The sequence below is a fragment of the Bicyclus anynana genome, unplaced genomic scaffold, assembly GCF_947172395.1.
Source record: "Bicyclus anynana unplaced genomic scaffold, ilBicAnyn1.1 scaffold_72, whole genome shotgun sequence".
Lineage (NCBI taxonomy): Eukaryota > Metazoa > Arthropoda > Insecta > Lepidoptera > Nymphalidae > Bicyclus > Bicyclus anynana.
The window spans coordinates 21,353-42,470 of NW_026441280.1; the positions used below are offsets into that span (position 1 = coordinate 21,353).

The window sequence follows — 21,118 nt, forward strand, 5'->3', positions numbered from 1 at the left end:
ACTAACTATGCCCAACCGATGGCTTTCCATTGGCTTACACAATCCGAAGTAGCCGTTTGACAAGTAAAAACGTACGATTTCAACTGTCAAAATCAATCGTTTGCGTTAGACAATTAGGAGGGGCCTAATTGTCTAACGGAGTTCATTGATCGTAAAGTTCATACGATCGGCTACGATCAACGATCAATCGTAACTTTACATTGGTATTGTCTAATTTAGTTCATTATATGAAGACCGGATGGTGAACGATGAACTGAAATCATTCATGAAGATTGCGTATTGTTTATGCAAAACGATAGTGAAACTATCGTTAATAATATTATCAAATTTAAGTCAAACTCCATAATAATGCATATATTTTAACAAAGTTTTATGTCTTTTATTTAAAACATTAAAGAAGCATTAAATTTCACGAAAAATATCTACTATTGAAGAAAATAGCGTGAGAAAATGGTACATGCAACTCGAGTAACAAAACGCAATTAACGAATTTAACCAAGGGCTATTTGGACTATTTGGTAATCTCCCTGTTGTCTGTGTAGGCTAGTGTCAAAATAACGGGGTATCCTATTAGTCTGTGGTGAAACATAGCATATTAATAACCTGTGTATTAGAAATTTTAATTTAACAAAACAAAACAATATTTTTATTTTTCAGGTTTTAAAGAGAATTTAGAAATTGAGCAAAGTTTTACTAAATTATAGTGATCTTAGGAGCAAAGTTTACTTCGTTTATGTTATTGTTAATCAAAAATATAAAAGAAAACTACCTCTATCTAATTTTGTCGATGTCCATTTCCTAAGAAGTTTCTCATTAAAACAACCCTTAACTCAGGCAAGGCAGGGCTAAGGTGGTTAGCGTAACTACAAGTGGTTAACTTACAGTTAGCCAACTGAAGAACAATCAACAATGCCCGATTAATAAGTGATCGCGCTGCTTGTCTACTACATGTCCCTGCACTAGTTATAGCAGTAATTTCTTTGTTGGGAAGTATTTAGCACATCCGGGCTGCGCAAAAGGAGAGGGTGGGCATTTCCTCTGTCTCTTAGAAAAGTCCGCATGTTATTTTTATCCCAGTGTCTAAGTATCAGTATCCTAAGTCTCGTATGAATCGGCACTAATATACATAGGTTTACCTAAGTGTGTGATGAGTGACTTCACAAACAGACTTATTATTAAAGGATTTGAACAGTTCTCTAGCTCTTTAAGGTGTTTTATTCCTTCACCAGCCAACAACAGTGTCATAATTACAATGGGTTCGCAGAGTTAGTTTATCTAGGCATTTAGATATACCATTCAAAATCCTCTACTGAGAGCAAAATGTTACTGTTTTATTTTATTTTTTATTCTTTACAAGTTAAACTGAAAATCCACAACCCTTTCAGTTGCTACACGTCATCACACCGGAATGCTAAATCGCTTGGCCGTATGTCTCAATCGGTCCAGCCGGGGATCAAACACAGGACCTTCGGAACATTAATTATCATTAACATCTGATAGTGGTATATTAACACCATAACTACCAATCCACATTGGAGCAGGTTTTGTTTTTATTCTTTACAAGTTAGCCCTTGACTACAATCTCACCTGATGGTAAGTGATGATGTAATCTAAGATGGTAACGGGCTAACTTGTTAGGAGTAGTAAGACTATCCACACCCCTTTTGGTTTCTACATGGCATCATACCGGAATGCTAAATCGCTTAGTGGTAGGTCTTTGCCAGTAAGGTGGTAACTGGCCGAAGCCTCCCACCAGCCAGACCTAGACCAATTGAGAAAACCTCAATCGGCCCAGCCAGGGATCAAACCCAGGACACCACTGCTAATGTTTTCCTCTCAAAGATTCTATCTAACTTTTAGTATGAAATATTAATTTTTTTTTTTAATTTCAGACTAAATTGATTATTATGAACAGACCATTATGATGAACCACTGATATTGACTCAGAGACATGAAGATGAGTGCTTTGACAACAAGACTGACTAGCTGAGCCAGCTTAAGAATTATGTGGTGTGTGTGTGTCTAATTCCAGGAGCTCTCTATTGTTACGAGGGCCTACGAGTTCCATCTAACAAACTATAAATATACTAAACTATCTATATGTTATTATAAACATTGTCTGTTATTTGCTGATAATAATTCTTCAATGTCATGATTACAGTTTTTCGTTTATAAGATACTGATTTGACTAAACCTAAAGATTCTATCTTTAGCTTTATTATTTAAACTCAGATTAAAGTAAACTATTTACATTTTATAATTAATTTAAATATTATAATGATATTAATTTCATAATGTTAGACTAAGCCGTAAAACTGTTTAATTAAAAAGTAGTTGTAAGATACAGAAACCATTTTGAATTGTAAAACTGTTTGAGTCATAGTCGGTAATTATTTTGTCGTCTGGTGGTCAGTCGAGCGCGATCTTTGTTGGTGATAATACACTTTGTTGGGACTATACGAAGATTTTCATTGCTGAATACACATTCCTGACGTCACGCTGCCCGTCTCAGTAATATTTCAGAAGTGGTATGCAAATGGACTCAATTCTCGGACCATACAATAAGGGACACGGAAAAAGAAGGCGAAGCCATACTGATGTATCGACCGACGAAGAAGTACCTACCCGACGAAAATTAACATTTTTTTTTACACCCTGAAGAAATATATTTGCCGAAGAAACGAAGAGTTAACCACCTGGAGGCCGATATTGTACCTAAATTTGACCCAGAGAAGAAAAATACGAACGTGATGGACTGGTTTAATAAAATTTACCAGCTGGGTGATATGTATACATGGAAGGAAAGAGATCGCATTTTCGTCATGCAAGTTCATCTCCGCGGCGTTGCCGGTCACGAAGCCCGAGACTGCCGCCGCTGCGAAGTCTGCCTCCGCGTTGGCCACAAGGCTGCCACTTGCTGGTTTGCTGCCGGCGCTGCTGGGAGTACGGTGTCCGGAGAGGAGCACTCTGCGTAAACTTCACGAAACGTTATCCGGGTACGTAATGTTACATTTAACACATTCGATATTTTATCTGATTTGTATAAAGAACGTATCTTTATTGACGGAGTGCTTACATTGACACAGGAAGTAAAGTTAATATTATAGCACTAGAAATAGCTACACATTTAAAAACTTAAAATCTTAACTTCAAATGTATTGATGAAAGGTTTTGGTGGTTTGCAAAATCAATTCTTTGGACACGGTGCATATCCATGTAGATATAGACGACATATATATAAACAGTAATGCTGAAATAACCAATACAAATTGAAGACTTAAACATTGTAATAGGTCAACCAATTATAAATCATCCGAACTTGACATTAGCACAGTAGATATAACAAGCAGTATAATAACTCTGCCGTATTTTTGAAATAAATACCTACAGCCGCGCGCTCCGTAAACATGTGATAGGGCTGCCCGCCTCCAGCATTTTAATTACATTTGCCAACTTTGTGTTTCCATTTAGTTATGTGATTGTAAATATACTTTTTTTTAAATAAACAAATAAAATAACTTAGTAAATTGTAGTAAAATAGGAAGTGATCAATAAAATGCGTGTTGTTCTTTGATTGGTAGCTTTAAATAAGGCTGATACTAATCAATGATCTTGAAGGACCTTCATATATTTATTTTGGTGATGCCATCTAGGTATTACCACCACACTAGGTGACCAAATAATAAAAAAGTGCGTAAAGTGCCTCGGGCCACGCGCAGAGTAGGGTTTCGTAGATAATGTTAGCACTTCAATCCCTTATGTAATGCACAAAAATACCGATAACGATACCCCCACACTATAGAATAGACGATAAAAAAATCGATCCTGACTTGGCATGTAGGGAAGGAACTACAAAAAACAAATTGAGACTGACCGGGTTCGCTAGTAGTTTAATAAAAAAATCTGGATAGGTATATTAATATCAGCTGGCTCTTTACTCTTTTTATTCAAATACATTAAAGTATGAGCAACACATTAATGTTGTTAAATTCAAACAACTTCTTTACGTAACTTCTTTATTACATTAAAATACAGGTATACAAAACATACATGTCATAAGATTTAAATCTATGTATTACATAATAATCAAAGAAAACAACCTAAATGAAGAAGTTAATAAATAATTATTTAATATTTATTACCGTTCACGTCTTTTACCTATTTACACAATTTTATCATTTAAGCATTTATTTATATATATATTTTTTTAAAATTATGCCTTTAGAATACAAAGTATTAATCAAACTTTATAAAAATAATAACTTTTTTTCCTAGTCGTCATAATTAAAAAATCCAATACACTGCGTTCGTAACCGCGGCACAGTCGCAACGATCTTCACCCCACGATCATCCCACGTACGAGGTGCGTAGGTATAGCTCACGTTTCGACCTTTAGTATGAAGTCCAACTACTGGTTACACTGTGACATTAGTTACTAATTCCAAAATAGTCTACCCACGATTTAATAAATCGTTAATCGTTAATCGTTAAACCTAGCGTTATTCAAATGATTTCATAGGGAAGGTTCCTAAGTAATGATTTGGAACTACAGCCAGGTTATACTTGTTTAATTTGTGCATAAGCAAAAAAGTATATCTATAACGCGGTCTATCATTTTCGATTTGGGTAAAGAATCTTATTTTATGTTGTGTGTACGAGTTTATTACAAAAACACCAATTTTGGCTTTTATGTATGACAAAATTCATAAGTACATCAATGCATGTCTGCAATTCTCCTATGCAAAGGGTAATTATGGTAAGCTAGAAAGCGCGTTACACCCTATAGAAAAACTACAAATCCGTATACACACTGTCCATGCCGATCATTTGGAGCCTTTTATCAAAACTCGTACTGATTTTACTTACATTATATTTGTGGTCATAGATTCCTTTACAAAGTTTGTGTTTGCTAAACCTGTCCTAAAACAAAAATATTAGCTGTGTAGAAATCATAAATGGTTTTAAAGAAATACTAACAGTATTTGGAAATCCCTCTAGATTTTATAACTGATCGTGGCGTATCATTCACAATTAGGTATTTTATGGAGTTCGTAACTGAAAAACAAATAAAACAAATGAACAAGTTGAAACAAACCAACCAACAGAAAGTCAAAAGTACTAATAAACTAAATACTACAACAGAAAGCGAATGCATCTGGGATGAAAAATTAGCTGATGTCATTTGGGGTATTATTAATTCCCCACACGCAGTAACTGGATTTTAGTTTAATGTTTGTACATACTAATACTCTTTTAACTACCTACCCTACTACTACTAATAGTGAACACCCAAATTCAATTGATCAGCTAAAATATCGTACAGACAGCAAGCTAAACACTTATCGATTGCCACATGACTATTATGGCTACGATAAATAAACATAAAAGTTGTAAGAAATACAAGGTAGGATTATAGGAATAAGAATAGGATTTAGTGCTGTGGAAAGTCTATCTAATGATCACAAAACGCGAGTTACTAAAAAGATAGGAAGTTAAATACATGAAACCTTATAAAGTATCTAAGGCTAACCACTCTTTTACGATTATACTATTACGATTAATAGCATAAAAGGTATTAAACGATTTAAAAAATGTAATGCCATCGTTCCTAGAGATGCTTTTGCGACCAATGATATTAAATACTGTTAGATGTGCTACTAGCACATGAAAAATGAGGCGCTCAAAAGAGGAAATTTATAGTCAACTCAATGTTAGTTGTGGTCAACAACGAACGTTATTTAAAGAAATAATACCTAAATATCGTCTACAATGACTAGTTGTGTGTTCAGGAAGTGTAAAAACGATATATTCGTAAATATATAATGGAATTAAAGACAATATTGTGCATGTGTGCGCTCAGTGTTGTAGCCTATTATTCGGTTCTCTTTTACAGTGATTTTGTAGTGACGTAACCGATCTATAGTATAAAATTATTGTTTGCGGCCACATAAATCATCTGTCTCCGATAGCTCCTCCGCTACCGACAGCAAAGTTGAGTTACCGAGATAATCTCATTGGAGAGATAAGAGTAAATACTCAATAGATTGCAGTTCAATAATTCGTGTTAATAAAAACAGTGTTATTATTTTACAGTTACAAATAAAAACCTTTTAATACAATGTAAGCAATTGTTGATAAACTGAAAACTTACTTTTCAATCTAAATATCTAGTGAACTCTTACATACTGCTTAAAAAATACAAATATCAGACAAACAAATTAATCTGAAAGAAATAATAAATAGAATGCAACTTTAAAATAAAATATAGAGTAATAAAACGAGAACAGTCCACGTGTATAAAATATAACATCTATGTGAATAAAATACAATATCTGTGTGTCTACAATATCTGTGTGTCTACAATAACTGTGTGACGATGATAACTGTGTGACGATGATAACTGTGTGACGATGATAACTGTGTGTCGACGATAACTGTGTGACATCGTGATCTGTGTGTCTTCGGTATCTGTGTGTTTACGATATCTGTGTGTCTACAATGCAGTATCTGTGTGACTAAAAATAAAAATAAAAAAAAAAATCTGTGTGACTATGATATAATATTTAGAAAACATAACTAAATCTGTGTGTTTACAGTGCAGTATCTGTGTGACTATGATATAATATTTAGAAAACATAACTAAATCTGTGTTACTCTAAAATATAATAGCAGCAGCACCTTAGACAAGATCATAAGACCTGCAACCTTAAAATATATTACCTAGTAAATGAAACTAATCTGTGACTTCTAAATAGAACATTTAATAACTAAGCTAGATCTAGGGATGAATAAAAATTAAAGTATAGCCAGGCTCTAATAAAAAAAATGTAACTTAGTCGGTGCATAATTTTGAAGATTCCAGTAGTAGCCACCAACAAAGTTTTTTTTTATATACAAAAGAACATTTACGGTTCTGTTTATTTTACGTTTTTCAGACGCAGAAGAACCCTGATGCGTTGCCAGATCGCCGTGGGACACGGCTAATGCAGGATGGCCGAGTGTTACGAGGGCCTACGAGTTCCATCTAACAAACTATAAATATACTAAACTATCTATATGTTATTATAAACATTGTCTGTTATTTGCTGATAATAATTCTTCAATGTCATGATTACAGTTTTTCGTTTATAAGATACTGATTTGACTAAACCTAAAGATTCTATCTTTAGCTTTATTATTTAAACTCAGATTAAAGTAAACTATTTACATTTTATAATTAATTTAAATATTATAATGATATTAATTTCATAATGTTAGACTAAGCCGTAAAACTGTTTAATTAAAAAGTAGTTGTAAGATACAGAAACCATTTTGAATTGTAAAACTGTTTGAGTCATAGTCGGTAATTATTTTGTCGTCTGGTGGTCAGTCGAGCGCGATCTTTGTTGGTGATAATACACTTTGTTGGGACTATACGAAGATTTTCATTGCTGAATACACATTCCTGACGTCACGCTGCCCGTCTCAGTAATACTATGTCAGCCATCCATCTATATTCTTACTCATTTTTGTTAATTATAAAATAAATTTGATTATTTAGTGTGTAACTTCATTGTACCTATCCTGCTAGCTGTTAGAAAGATAGCATCTGTAATAATTTATTTACACTAAAACATATTTAAAAATAAACATGCTTTAACATTTAAGTATGGCCAATATGTTGTCAAGTACAGTGGGCAGGGCTGAATCCATGATTGATGACTGATCCATGATGATGACTCGTTTTTCTGATTTAAGAAAATATACTAATCATCAAAACAGTGTCTGCAAGTACTGTACAGGCTGACTGTTTGGATGAGAAGTATATATTTGATTATTTTTAAGCTTTGTGGTTTCAGGGTTTAAAAAATGTCTAACTGAAAGTCTATGATTACTGTATTTATTATTATTATAATAAATAAACTTAAAAAAATCTTTTTTTTATAAACTTCCAACCCCTATTTCACCCTCAGAGATGTCATTTTCATAATTCTTAGAATACTAGTAGTCAAGATACTGTAATAAAAAGATACAGTTTGTGAGATTGTAGGGGTAAACACTGGACCTACTGAACCAATGTTGAAGATTATTTTACCAATAAAAATCCACATTTGAGTATTATAGGCCATGTATTCCTTCCCACGGGAACAGGAATTATGTGGGTGAAACTGCAGGGGGGTGAACATACGCAGGTATTATAAATGTATTTTTTACAACTACACTTTTTTGAATAATTTATTTAATTATTGTAATGGTAAAATGGTAAAACTGAAAGCTTTAGTTTTGGAAAAGACTACAAAAAACAAACTCAGCGAAGTAAGTATTCTTTTATTTTCAAATATCAAAGACCAAATCAAATATCATCAGCATTTCACAATCTATGCAAATATTTTGATAATACACACACATTTATGATTTGACCAGATAACAGGGTCATCAGTACAATGTCCTATCAGCTAAAAGCCTTTGCCATCTTTTCTTCAGCACACCAATATGTTAGTTATTCTACTGTGTTGCAGGTGCGTTTTGCAATATTGGAGTCTGCAGTTATAGGGCATATTCCAAATATCCTGTAAAGCAAAATTGTTAATATTGAGCATATTATAAAATACACACATCAACATTTAGTCTCAATGTTAGTGTAGTTTGTGTACTAAGATAATATAGCAGACAGACAAGCTTTGCTTTGACTCATTCCCTATTCCTATCCTATTCTACTCCCACCCATTGGCTTATCTACTATTATTTCCTATTCCTATTTGGTAGCTCAGAATCCTAGGATTCCTAGGGTGGGCATGCACCAATGGAAAATGTAAATGTACCTATGAGCGATGACGAAAGAGTTAGTTCGCCATAATCATAATTTTAAAAATGAAATTCGATTCCTTTTTGCTTAATAACCAGCAAACTTAACTAAACCACACACATAAGCCATGGAACACAGATCCCAACACATTGGATACAACAACATGCAAGATGTCGCAGAAATCTAAAACATGGTATGGTATTAAATATCGTAGGTATTGAGTTTATGTTGCTCTATGGACTCTCTTTCTCTGGTACGTCCAAAGAAAGTGTGTGTAAGAAGACATTGGATGCTGGAAGAAAGATGCTGTTTGATCCCCAATTCTTGGAGGAGTGAGACTGTGTCCAAAAATTCAAAAAATTCAAAATTCAAAATTCATTTATTTCAAGTAGGCTCAGTTTACAAGCACTTTTGACACGTCAGTTGACTATTTGTAAAGATTCTACCACCGGTTCGGAAGGCAGGTTCTGCCGAGAAGATACTGGCAAGAAACTCAACAGTTGCTCTTTTGAAAAAGTCATACAGTATTACAATTTACATTTGATAACAATTAAATTACAATTTCTAATAGTTTTATTTCCTGTGTGAAGGTGGAAGCTGATCCAATGGCCTCCAAGCACCTTTGTCGTTAAGGAACTCATCAATAGTGTAGTAACCTCGACTAAGTAAATGTTTTTTAACACATTGCTTAAAGTTGTGCATTGGCAAGTCCATCACAGTCTTGGGGATCTTGTTATAGAAGAGTACACCCAAACCCACAAAAGAGTTTTTTAACTCTTTGGAGACGATATGCAGTAATAACTAACTTATGCCCGTGTCTAGTAAGACGTGGGTTTAAATCTCCTTTTTGTTTGTACAAATTAATATTTTGTCTTACATAAACTATACTGTTATATATATACTGACAGGCTACTGTTAAAATGTCTATTTCTTAAAACTTTTGACGAAGGGACTCGCGTGATTTTAGTTGATATATTGCTCGAATTGCTCTTTTTTGAAGTACAAATATAGAATGTATATCAGCAGCCTTGCCCCACAACAAAATACCGTAAGACATTACGCTGTGAAAGTACGCAAAATAAACAAGTCTAGCTGTATCAACATCAGTAAACTGTCTTATTTTTCTCACTGCAAAAGCAGCTGAGCTGAGTTTACCTGACAGTTTTTCTATATGAGGATGTTTTTCTATATCCAGGATATGCAAGCATTCTTCTTCAACACATTTCTAGAGCGTGTATATTCTTTTTCTCACTTTCTCTCAGAGTCCAAGTCTCAGCATCCTATATAAATCGATTAATAGCACTCAATTAACTTCATTGTTTTGACTTTATAGGTTCATTGCAAAGAATATATTATTTATTACTCTGTTTAACAGAGTTCATTGTTTACAAACAAAACACTTCGCAAAGTTTCGTCCTAAAAATGCTAACTGTGGACGGGGAGACTGAATTGAGAGATTTAGAATGGAAAAAAATATTAATTTTAGATATTTAATAAAATATGAATTATTATTTTGGAATTTTGGACATCCACAATTTGTCCGTTTTACGATCAAAGGTGACTCAAGACCCATCGTAAGTTTTTGACATAAGCCATGAACATAAAACTTTACACAATTCGAAGACAATCGCAAATAACTGTCAAATCTTAACAAATCATTCACTCTTCGTATAAAAATAACGATTTAATCGTAATGAACTAACTATGCCCAACCGATGGCTTTCCATTGGCTTACACAATCCGAAATAGCCGTTTGACAAGTAAAAACGTACGATTTCAACTGTCAAATTCAATCGTTTGCGTTAGACAATTAGGCCCCAGTTCATTATATGAAGACCGGATGGTGAACGATGAACTTAAATCAGTCATGAAGATTGCGTATTGTTTATGCAAAACGATAGTGAAACTATATTTATAAAATTATCAAATTTACGTCAAACTCCAAAATAATGCATATATTTTGACAAAGTTTTAATTCTTTTACTTAAAACATTAAAGAAGCATTAATTTTTACGAAAAATATCTACTATTGAAGAAAATAGCGTGAGAAAATGGTACATGCAACTCAAGTAACAAAACGCAATTAACGAATTTAACCAAGGGCTATTTGGACTATTTGGTTATCTCCCTGTTGTCTGTGTTGGCTAGTGTCAAAATAACGTGGGATCCTATTAGTCTGTGTTGAAACATAGCATATTAATAACCTGTGGATTAGAAATTTTAATTTATCAAAACAAAACAAAACAATATTTTTATTTTTCAGGTTATAGAGATTATTTAAAAATTGAGCAAAGTTTTACTAATTTTTAGTGGTCTTAGGAGCAAAGTTTACTTCGTTTGTGTTATTGTTACTCAAAAATATAAAAGTAAACAAAAAAGAAATCTACCTTTAAATATTTTTCCCGATGTCCATTTCTTAAGGAGTTTCTCATTAAAACAACCCTTAACTCAGTATCCACGCCCAGGGCAGAGCTAGGGTGGTTAGCGTAACTACAAGTGGTTAACTTACAGTTAGCCAACTGAAGAACAATGGCCGATTAATGAGTGGTCGCGCTACTTATCTACTACATGTCCCTGCTGCTAGTTATAGCAGTAATTTCTTTGTTGTTAAGTATTTAGCATATCCTGGCTGCGCAAAAGGAGAGGTTGGGCATTTCCTCTGTCTTATAAAAAAGCCTGCATGTTATTTTTATCCCAGTGTTAATATCCAAGTCTCTTAAGAGTCAGCACTAATATACATAGGTTTACCTAAGTGTGTGATGAGTGACTTCAAAAGCAGACTTATTATTAAAGGATTTGAACAGTTCTTTAGGGTGTTTTATTCCTGGATTGCTTCACCAGCCAACAACAGTGTCATAATAACAATGGGTTCGCAGAGTTAGTTTATCTAGGCATTTAGATATACCATTCAAAATTCTCTACTGAGAGCAAAATGTTACCCTTTTATTTTATTTTTTTATTTTTTACAAGTTAGGCTGACAATCCACAACCCTTTCAGTTGCTACACGTCATCACACCAGAATGCTAAATCTCTTGGCCGTATGTCTCAATCGGTCCAGCCGGGGATCAAACACAGGACCTCCGGCACATTAATTATCATTAACATCAGTGATATACCTATTATACATTATCACCATAATATTACCAATCCACATTGGAGCAGGTTTTTTTTTTATTCTTTACAAGTTAGCCCTTGACCACAATCTCACCTGATGGTAAGTGATGATGTAATCTAAGATGGTAACAGGCTAACTTGTTAGGAGTAGGAAGACAATCCACACCCCTTTCGGTTTCTACATCGTACCAGAATGCTAAATCACTTGGCGGTACGTCTTTGCCGGTAGGGTGGTAATTGGCCGAAGCCTCTCACCAGCCAGACCTAAACCAATTGAGAAAACCTCAATCGGCCCAGCTGGGGATCGAACCCAGGACACCACTGCTAATGTTTTCCTCTCAAAGATTCTATCTAACTTTTAGTATGAAATACTAAATTTTTTTTTTAATTTCAGACTAAATTGATTACTATGAACAGACCATTACGATGAACCACTGATATTGACACAGAGACATGAAGATGAGTGCTTTGACAACAAGACCGACTAACTGAGCCAGCTTAAGAATTATGTGGTGTGTGTGTGTGTAATCCCAGGAGCTCTCTATGTCAGCCATCCATCTATATTCTTACTCATTTTGGTTAATTATAAAATAAATTTGATTATTTAGTATGTAACTTCATTGTACCTATCCTGTGATTGACTGAAGCTGTTAGAAAGGTAGCATCTGTAATAATTTATTTAAAGTAAAACATATTTAAAAAATAAATATGTTTTAACATTTAAGTATGGCCAATATGTTGTAAAGTACAGTGGGCAGGGCTGAACCCATGATCCCTCAGTGTCGAGTCTGACCCCTTTATGGTGTAGCTAGTTAGGCTTCAGCAGATTTATATTCTAATTTGGTAATACTTTTTTCTGATTTAAGAAAATATACTAATCATCAAAACAGTGTCTGCAAGTACTGTACAGGCCGACTGTTTGGATGAGAAGTATATATTTGATTGTTTTTAAGCTTTGTGGTTTCAGGGTTTAAAAAATGTCTAACTGAAAGTCTATGTCTACTGTATTTATTATTATTGTTATAATAAATAAACTTAAAAAAAACTTTTTTTTATAAACTTCCAACCCCTATTTCACCCTCAGAGGAGTCATTTTCATAATTCTTAGAATTATGAAAATGACACGATTAGTAGTCTAGATACTGTAATAAAAAAAGATACAGTTTGTGACATTGTAGGGGTAAGCACCTACTGAACCAATTTTTAACCGACTTCAAAAAGGAGGAGGTTCTCAATTCGGTCGGTATTTTTTTTTTCTTATGTATGTACAACGATTACTCAAAGACGCCTGGACCGATTCCAAAAATTCTTTTTTGTTTGAAACGGTATAGTCCCCATTTGGTCCCATTGCCATCATGTCAAGATCTGATGATGGAATCCTGGAGAAATTGAGGGGAACTTTCGAAAATTATATGGGTGTCTAGTGTGTTCATAAACTTTTCCATTTAGTACTTTTAAGCACTACAATTTCATGAAGGTTTAAAGTCGATCTGATGATGGAACCATAAAACAGACGAGGAAACTCCTCGGGGATTTACAGCAGTTACCTTGTGTTTTGGCTTGATTAATTTGTATTAATGAGAACTTTCCACATAGATAGGTTGTGACTGTCATTTAGGGGTTTGGTGATGAAGACCAAGGACAATTAAGGGAACTCCTTAACAGTTTACAGTAACTACCTTGTGTTTGGCCTTGATTAATTCGTATTGCTGAGAACTTTCTACCTATATGAGTTGTGTCTGTTATTAGGGGTCTGATGATGAATACCAAGGTCAATTAAGGGAACTCCTTAACGGTTTACGGTAGCTACCTTGTGCTTGGGCTTGATTAATTTGTATTGCTGAGAATTTTGTACCAAAATGGGTTGTGACTGTCATTAGGGGTCTGATATATTCATTTGAGATGAAATTTTACACTAAAAATGGAAAAATAATAAAAATTTTAATAAAAAAAATACAACCGACTTCAAAACCTAAAAACGAACCCACTAAACTAAAAAGTGAAAAATAACATCATAATATGTTCTACCTGCTGATCAGTATGAAGGCGGTGCTTAGCCGGTGTTGTCTTAATTTAAGCCATTTCTGACAGGACCACATGAAACAACACTGTCTGCAAAATCTACATCTACAAGATATTCTCACATGGCTTGAATTAATACATCACCGGCTTAGCACCGCCTTTATACTGATCAGCGGGTAGAACATATTATGATGTTATTTTTCACTTTTTAGTTTAGTGGCTTCGTTTTTAGGTTTTGAAGTCGGTTGTATTTTTTTTATTAAAATTTTTATTATGAAGATTATTTTACCAATAAAAATCCACATTTGAGTATTATACGCCATGTATTCCATTCCACGGGAACAGGAATTATGTGGGTGAAACTGCAGGGGGGCAAACATACACAGGTATTATACAGAGTTATTCAAAATATATTGAATTCAAAAATGTATTTTTTACAACTACACTTTCTTGAATAATTTATTAATAGTAAAATGTTAAACTGAAAGCTTTAGTTTAGAAAAATACTACAACAAAACAAACTACGCAAAGTAAGTATTCTTTTATTTTCAAATATCAAAGACCAAATCAAATATTTTCAAATCATTAATGTGTGTATTATCAAAATATTTGCATTTCACAATCTATGCAAATATTTTGATAATACACACATGTATGATTTGACCAGATAACAGGGTCATCAGTACAATGTCCTATCAGCTTTTCTTCAGCAAAGCCTTTGCCATCTTTTCTTCAGCACACCAATATGTTATTCCACTGTATTGCAGGTGCTATTTGCAATATTGGAGTCTGCAGTTATAGGGCATATTCCAAATCTCCTGTAAAGCACAATTGTTAATATTGAGCATATTATAAAATACACATATCACTATTTAGTCTCAATGTAAGTTTAGTTTGTGTACTAAGATAATATAGCGGACAGACAAGCTTCACTTTGACTCATTCCCTATTCCTATCCTATTCTACTCCCACCCATTGGCTTATCTAGTATTATTTCCTATTCCTATTTGGTAGCTCAGAATCCTAGGATTCCTAGGGTGGGCATGCACCAATGGAAAATGTAAATGTACCTATGAGCGATAACGAAAGAGTTCGTTCACCATAATCATACTTTTAAAAATGAAATTCGATTCCATTTTGCTTAATAGCCAGCAAACTTAAGTAAACTTAACTAAACCACACACTTAAGCCCTGGAACACAGATCGAAACACATTGGATACAACAACATGCAAGATGTCGCAGAAATCTACAACATGATAAGGGTATTAAATATCGTAGGTAGTGAGTATAAGTCGCTGTATAGACTTATCGTCTCTTTGTCTGGTACGTCCAAAGGAAGTGTGTGTAAGACATTGGATGCTGGAAGAAAGATGCTGTTTGATCCCCAGTTCATGGAGGAGTGAGATGTTGTTTCGAAACTGTGTCCAGGATATGCAAGCATTGTTTTCCAACACCACATTTCTAGAGCGTGTATCTTCTTTTTCTCACTTTCTCTCAGAGTCCAAGTCTCAGCATCCTATATAAATCGATTAATAGCACTCAATTAACTTCATTGTTTTGACTTTATAGGTTCATTGCAAAGAATATATTATTTACTACTCTTTCTAAGAGAGTTCATTGTTTACAAACAAAACACTAAACACTTCGCCAAGTTTCGCCCTAAAAATGCTAACTGTGGACGGGGAGACTGAATTGAGAGATTTAGAATGGAAAAAAATATTAATTTTAGATATTTAATAAAATATAAATTATTAATTTGGAATTTTGGACATCCACAATTTGTCCGTTTTACGATCAAAGGTGACTCAAGACCCATCGTAAGTTTTCGACATAAGCCATGAACATATAACTTTACACAATTCGAAGACAATCGCAAATAACTGTCAAATCATATCAAATCATTCACTCTTCGTATAAAAATAACGATCTAATCGTAATGAACTAACTATGCCCAACCGATGGCTTTCCATTGGCTTACACAATCCGAAGTAGCCGTTTGACAAGTAAAAACGTACGATTTCAACTGTCAAAATCAATCGTTTGCGTTAGACAATTAGGAGGGGCCTAATTGTCTAACGGAGTTCATTGATCGTAAAGTTCATACGATCGGCTACGATCAACGATCAATCGTAACTTTACATTGGTATTGTCTAATTTAGTTCATTATATGAAGACCGGATGGTGAACGATGAACTGAAATCATTCATGAAGATTGCGTATTGTTTATGCAAAACGATAGTGAAACTATCGTTAATAATATTGTCAAATTTAAGTCAAACTCCATAATAATGCATATATTTTAACAAAGTTTTATGTCTTTTATTTAAAACATTAAAGAAGCATTAAATTTCACGAAAAATATCTACTATTGAAGAAAATAGCGTGAGAAAATGGTACATGCAACTCGAGTAACAAAACGCAATTAACGAATTTAACCAAGGGCTATTTGGACTATTTGGTAATCTCCCTGTTGTCTGTGTAGGCTAGTGTCAAAATAACGGGGTATCCTATTAGTCTGTGGTGAAACATAGCATATTAATAACCTGTGTATTAGAAATTTTATGTATTAGAAACAAAACAAAACAATATTTTTATTTTTCAGGTTTTAAAGAGAATTTAGAAATTGAGCAAAGTTTTACTAAATTATAGTGATCTTAGGAGCAAAGTTTACTTCGTTTATGTTATTGTTAATCAAAAATATAAAAGAAAACTACCTCTATCTAATTTTGTCGATGTCCATTTCCTAAGAAGTTTCTCATTAAAACAACCCTTAACTCAGGCAAGGCAGGGCTAAGGTGGTTAGCGTAACTACAAGTGGTTAACTTACAGTTAGCCAACTGAAGAACAATCAACAATGCCCGATTAATAAGTGATCGCGCTGCTTGTCTACTACATGTCCCTGCACTAGTTATAGCAGTAATTTCTTTGTTGGGAAGTATTTAGCACATCCGGGCTGCGCAAAAGGAGAGGGTGGGCATTTCCTCTGTCTCTTAGAAAAGTCCGCATGTTATTTTTATCCCAGTGTCTAAGTATCAGTATCCTAAGTCTCGTATGAATCGGCACTAATATACATAGGTTTACCTAAGTGTGTGATGAGTGACTTCACAAACAGACTTATTATTAAAGGATTTGAACAGTTCTCTAGCTCTTTAAGGTGTTTTATTCCTTCACCAGCCAACAACAGTGTCATAATTACAATGGGTTCGCAGAGTTAGTTTATCTAGGCATTTAGATATACCATTCAAAATCCTCTACTGAGAGCAAAATGTTACTGTTTTATTTTATTTTTTATTCTTTACAAGTTAAACTGAAAATCCACAACCCTTTCAGTTGCTACACGTCATCACACCGGAATGCTAAATCGCTTGGCCGTATGTCTCAATCGGTCCAGCCGGGGATCAAACACAGGACCTTCGGAACATTAATTATCATTAACATCTGATAGTGGTATATTAACACCATAACTACCAATCCACATTGGAGCAGGTTTTGTTTTTATTCTTTACAAGTTAGCCCTTGACTACAATCTCACCTGATGGTAAGTGATGATGTAATCTAAGATGGTAACGGGCTAACTTGTTAGGAGTAGTAAGACTATCCACACCCCTTTTGGTTTCTACATGGCATCATACCGGAATGCTAAATCGCTTAGTGGTAGGTCTTTGCCAGTAAGGTGGTAACTGGCCGAAGCCTCCCACCAGCCAGACCTAGACCAATTGAGAAAACCTCAATCGGCCCAGCCAGGGATCAAACCCAGGACACCACTGCTAATGTTTTCCTCTCAAAGATTCTATCTAACTTTTAGTATGAAATATTAATTTTTTTTTTTTAATTTCAGACTAAATTGATTATTATGAACAGACCATTATGATGAACCACTGATATTGACTCAGAGACATGAAGATGAGTGCTTTGACAACAAGACTGACTAGCTGAGCCAGCTTAAGAATTATGTGGTGTGTGTGTGTCTAATTCCAGGAGCTCTCTATGTCAGCCATCCATCTATATTCTTACTCATTTTTGTTAATTATAAAATAAATTTGATTATTTAGCGTGTAACTTCATTGTACCTATCCTGCTAGCTGTTAGAAAGATAGCATCTGTAATAATTTATTTACACTAAAACATATTTAAAAATAAACATGCTTTAACATTTAAGTATGGCCAATATGTTGTCAAGTACAGTGGGCAGGGCTGAATCCATGATTGATGACTGATCCATGATGATGACTCGTTTTTCTGATTTAAGAAAATATACTAATCATCAAAACAGTGTCTGCAAGTACTGTACAGGCTGACTGTTTGGATGAGAAGTATATATTTGATTATTTTTAAGCTTTGTGGTTTCAGGGTTTAAAAAATGTCTAACGGTGGAATTCATAGTCGTAGTAGGGGGCCCCTAAGGGGATTATTCAGCCGCTATGTGTCGAATTCAACCCCTACGCGTTTCATAGACAAAAGAAACCCCTCATTTGACAGGAGCTGGCGGTTGACTGCTGAATTACCGATATTTGTCAGCCAAACCATCCCCTGGCATTTTTTTTTTGTTGGTATTCGTGATTTATTTATTAGAAAGTGGACGTTCGGATCGTTATAAGTGAAGTTATAAACAGCGAGTTATATCAGTGCCCAAGATATATATTCGCAATTGCGTAAACCCAGTATAATACTATGGCGATATGGAATGTACGAAAGATTCTCATATTAGGCATAATATGCCTCTGTTTGATAAAGAATGAACACAGAAGACCAATACCGCTAGTATTATACATTCTAGCAGCACTTCGATTCTATGAAACGGGATGCTATCAGGTACGTACCTTTGTTCATTATCAATAATTTTTTGTTCATGAAGACGCCGCGCGGTTTCACCCTGTGTGGTTCCCATTTCCGTAAGAATATGGGGATAAAATATAGCCTATAGAGCTCGGGGATAGTGTAGCTTCCCAACAGTGAAAGAATTTTTTAAATTGGTTCAGTAGTTCCAGAGCCTATTTAAAACATACAAACAAACAAATCTTTCCTGTTTCTATTATTAGTAAAGATAAATTAGGAGTAGATATAAAACCAATTAGCCCAGTGGGTATGACCTCTGCCTTTGATTATGATGGTGTAGGTTCCCAACAGTGATAGAATCTTTCAAATCAGTTCAGTAGTTACAGATCCTATTCAAAACAAACAAACAAATTTTTCCTGTTTATAATACTAGTATAGATAAATTAGGAGTAGGTCAAAATCCATATAGCCCAGTAGATATGACCTCTGCCTTCTATTCGGAGGGTGTAGGTTCAAATGCTGTCTGAAACATGCACCTCCAAATCATTTCAGTTATGTGCATTTTATGAATTTAAATGTATATTACATGTCTCATACGGTGAAGAAAAAACATTGTCTCTACATGTGTGAAGTCTGCCAATTCACATTGGGCCAGCGTGGTGGACCTTATCCCTCTCTTTCTGAGAGGAGACTCATGCTTAACATACTCATGATGAAGAATTTAATTAGTTTGTTTGTTTGTAATCTAACCTATATAAATGTTAGGTATACCTATCTAGTTTTGATTTAGGAAATATATAACCTACATAAATGTAACTAACATAATGTTTATTTTCAGACTGTATGTGCAGTCCATCAAGCATTCTATGAAATAACAGAAATGCCACAAGTCAAGCTGTATTGATGGCACGCATAGGTATACATATAAACAACCCCGGAGGACCCTATGCACAGATTTAAAGAAACCGGCTATCATGGCAGGGAATAGCAGTGATGAGCTCTGAGAATACTGTTTTACCAAGAATACTGAGAATACTTTGGTCCTTGAAAATCTGAGTTTTCAGATCACAGTAATTGGCAGACCCACATACCTTGAAAAGTCAGCAGCATTTAATATCGAGGTAGTAGGAGTGAGTGCAGTATGTTGTAAGGTGGTCACTCACTCTGAAGTCCAATAGACAATAGACAATGTATACAAGTCTTAATTAAATGAAATTTATTGATTCACATCTTTAATAAAGATAATTATTAAATGTTTACTTCTGCATTTTTCATTTAAGTCTGGCCCTATAAAAATATACAATAATAACAATAAGTTATATGTAAATTATGTATTTATTGTTGTTATTAATTAAACTTTGTATCAAAAGGATATAGGTTTGATTTTAGAATTGCAATAAGTACTGTGTGGTTCAATATTATCAGCCCATTACCGGGCCAAGCCTACCTCCTAAATATATAATATTATGTGATCTAAAGCTTTGTGAAATGCAATTTTACCACTATTCCTAAGGATAAGCTACACTTATATTTATTTACTGCACTTTACTATAAATTGTAAGAAAATACAGCATAATAGTACCTACTTGTAATTATTTCAGGTAATTATAGGTGGTTTTGAGTAAAATAAACAAATTTCCTCTTACAATATTTTTTTTATTTCAAGTAGGATTCCACATTACAAGAGTATGAAATATCAAACTACTTATATAGTAAATAGTATGCTTGGGATTTCTCTGCGTGATCGTATCACAAATGAGGAGATCCGCAGACAAACCAAAGTCACTGACATAGGTAGCACAGCGAGTCGTGAAGCTGAAGTGGCAATGGGCAGGCCACATAGTTCGAAGAGCCGATGAAATCGCAGTGTTGGTCGAACCCCCACTAGGTGGACCGAGGGCATCAAGCGGGTTGCAGGGAGCCGCTGGACGCTGGCGACTCGAGACCGTTGTGTTTGAAAGTCCATGCAAGACGGCTATGTCCAGCAGTAGACGTCCATCGGCTGATAATTTTGTATATGATCATGTTCGTCCACATAACTATACAATATTTTTCTAACAACTCCTTCTTGTGAGAAAGAAACTTTTTGATAAAATTGATCTATTGTACACTTGAACGAATTAAATTTTACTACGGTAAATAAAAACAAAAAGTAAATGAAAATATTAGAAACTCAAATATTTTGTAAAATGTCAAAGAATTAACAAAATACGTCTCTCTGTGGTTGTGTCACAGAATTTTCAAAGATATAATGTAAAATCATAGACAACATTTGCTTGAAACTCCAGTCACCTAGGGGCTCTCCAGTAGTTTGTTTATGAAATGCAATGAAGGATGATTCAATAGTCAGCCCCTGGGTGAATACTGAATATTGGTTTGTGGGGGATTGTTCACTTCACGACTATGAATTCCAGGGTTA

At 34.3% G+C, this 21,118-nt stretch overlaps 2 long non-coding RNA genes across 2 annotated transcripts; one reads left to right on the plus strand and one right to left on the minus strand.

Annotated features, from left to right (window-relative positions):
* Positions 1-8,287: 8,287 nt before the first annotated feature.
* On the minus strand, positions 8,288-10,482 carry LOC128199827 (uncharacterized). Its single transcript, XR_008252357.1, has 2 exons — positions 9,941-10,482; positions 8,288-8,549 (listed from the first exon to the last, which is right to left on the minus strand). It is a non-coding gene; the product is annotated as an uncharacterized LOC128199827 (long non-coding RNA).
* Positions 10,483-16,500: 6,018 nt separating this feature from the next.
* Positions 16,501-17,974, plus strand: LOC128199829 (uncharacterized). Its single transcript, XR_008252359.1, has 2 exons — positions 16,501-16,893; positions 17,762-17,974. It is a non-coding gene; the product is annotated as an uncharacterized LOC128199829 (long non-coding RNA).
* The last annotated feature ends 3,144 nt before the right edge of the window (positions 17,975-21,118 follow it).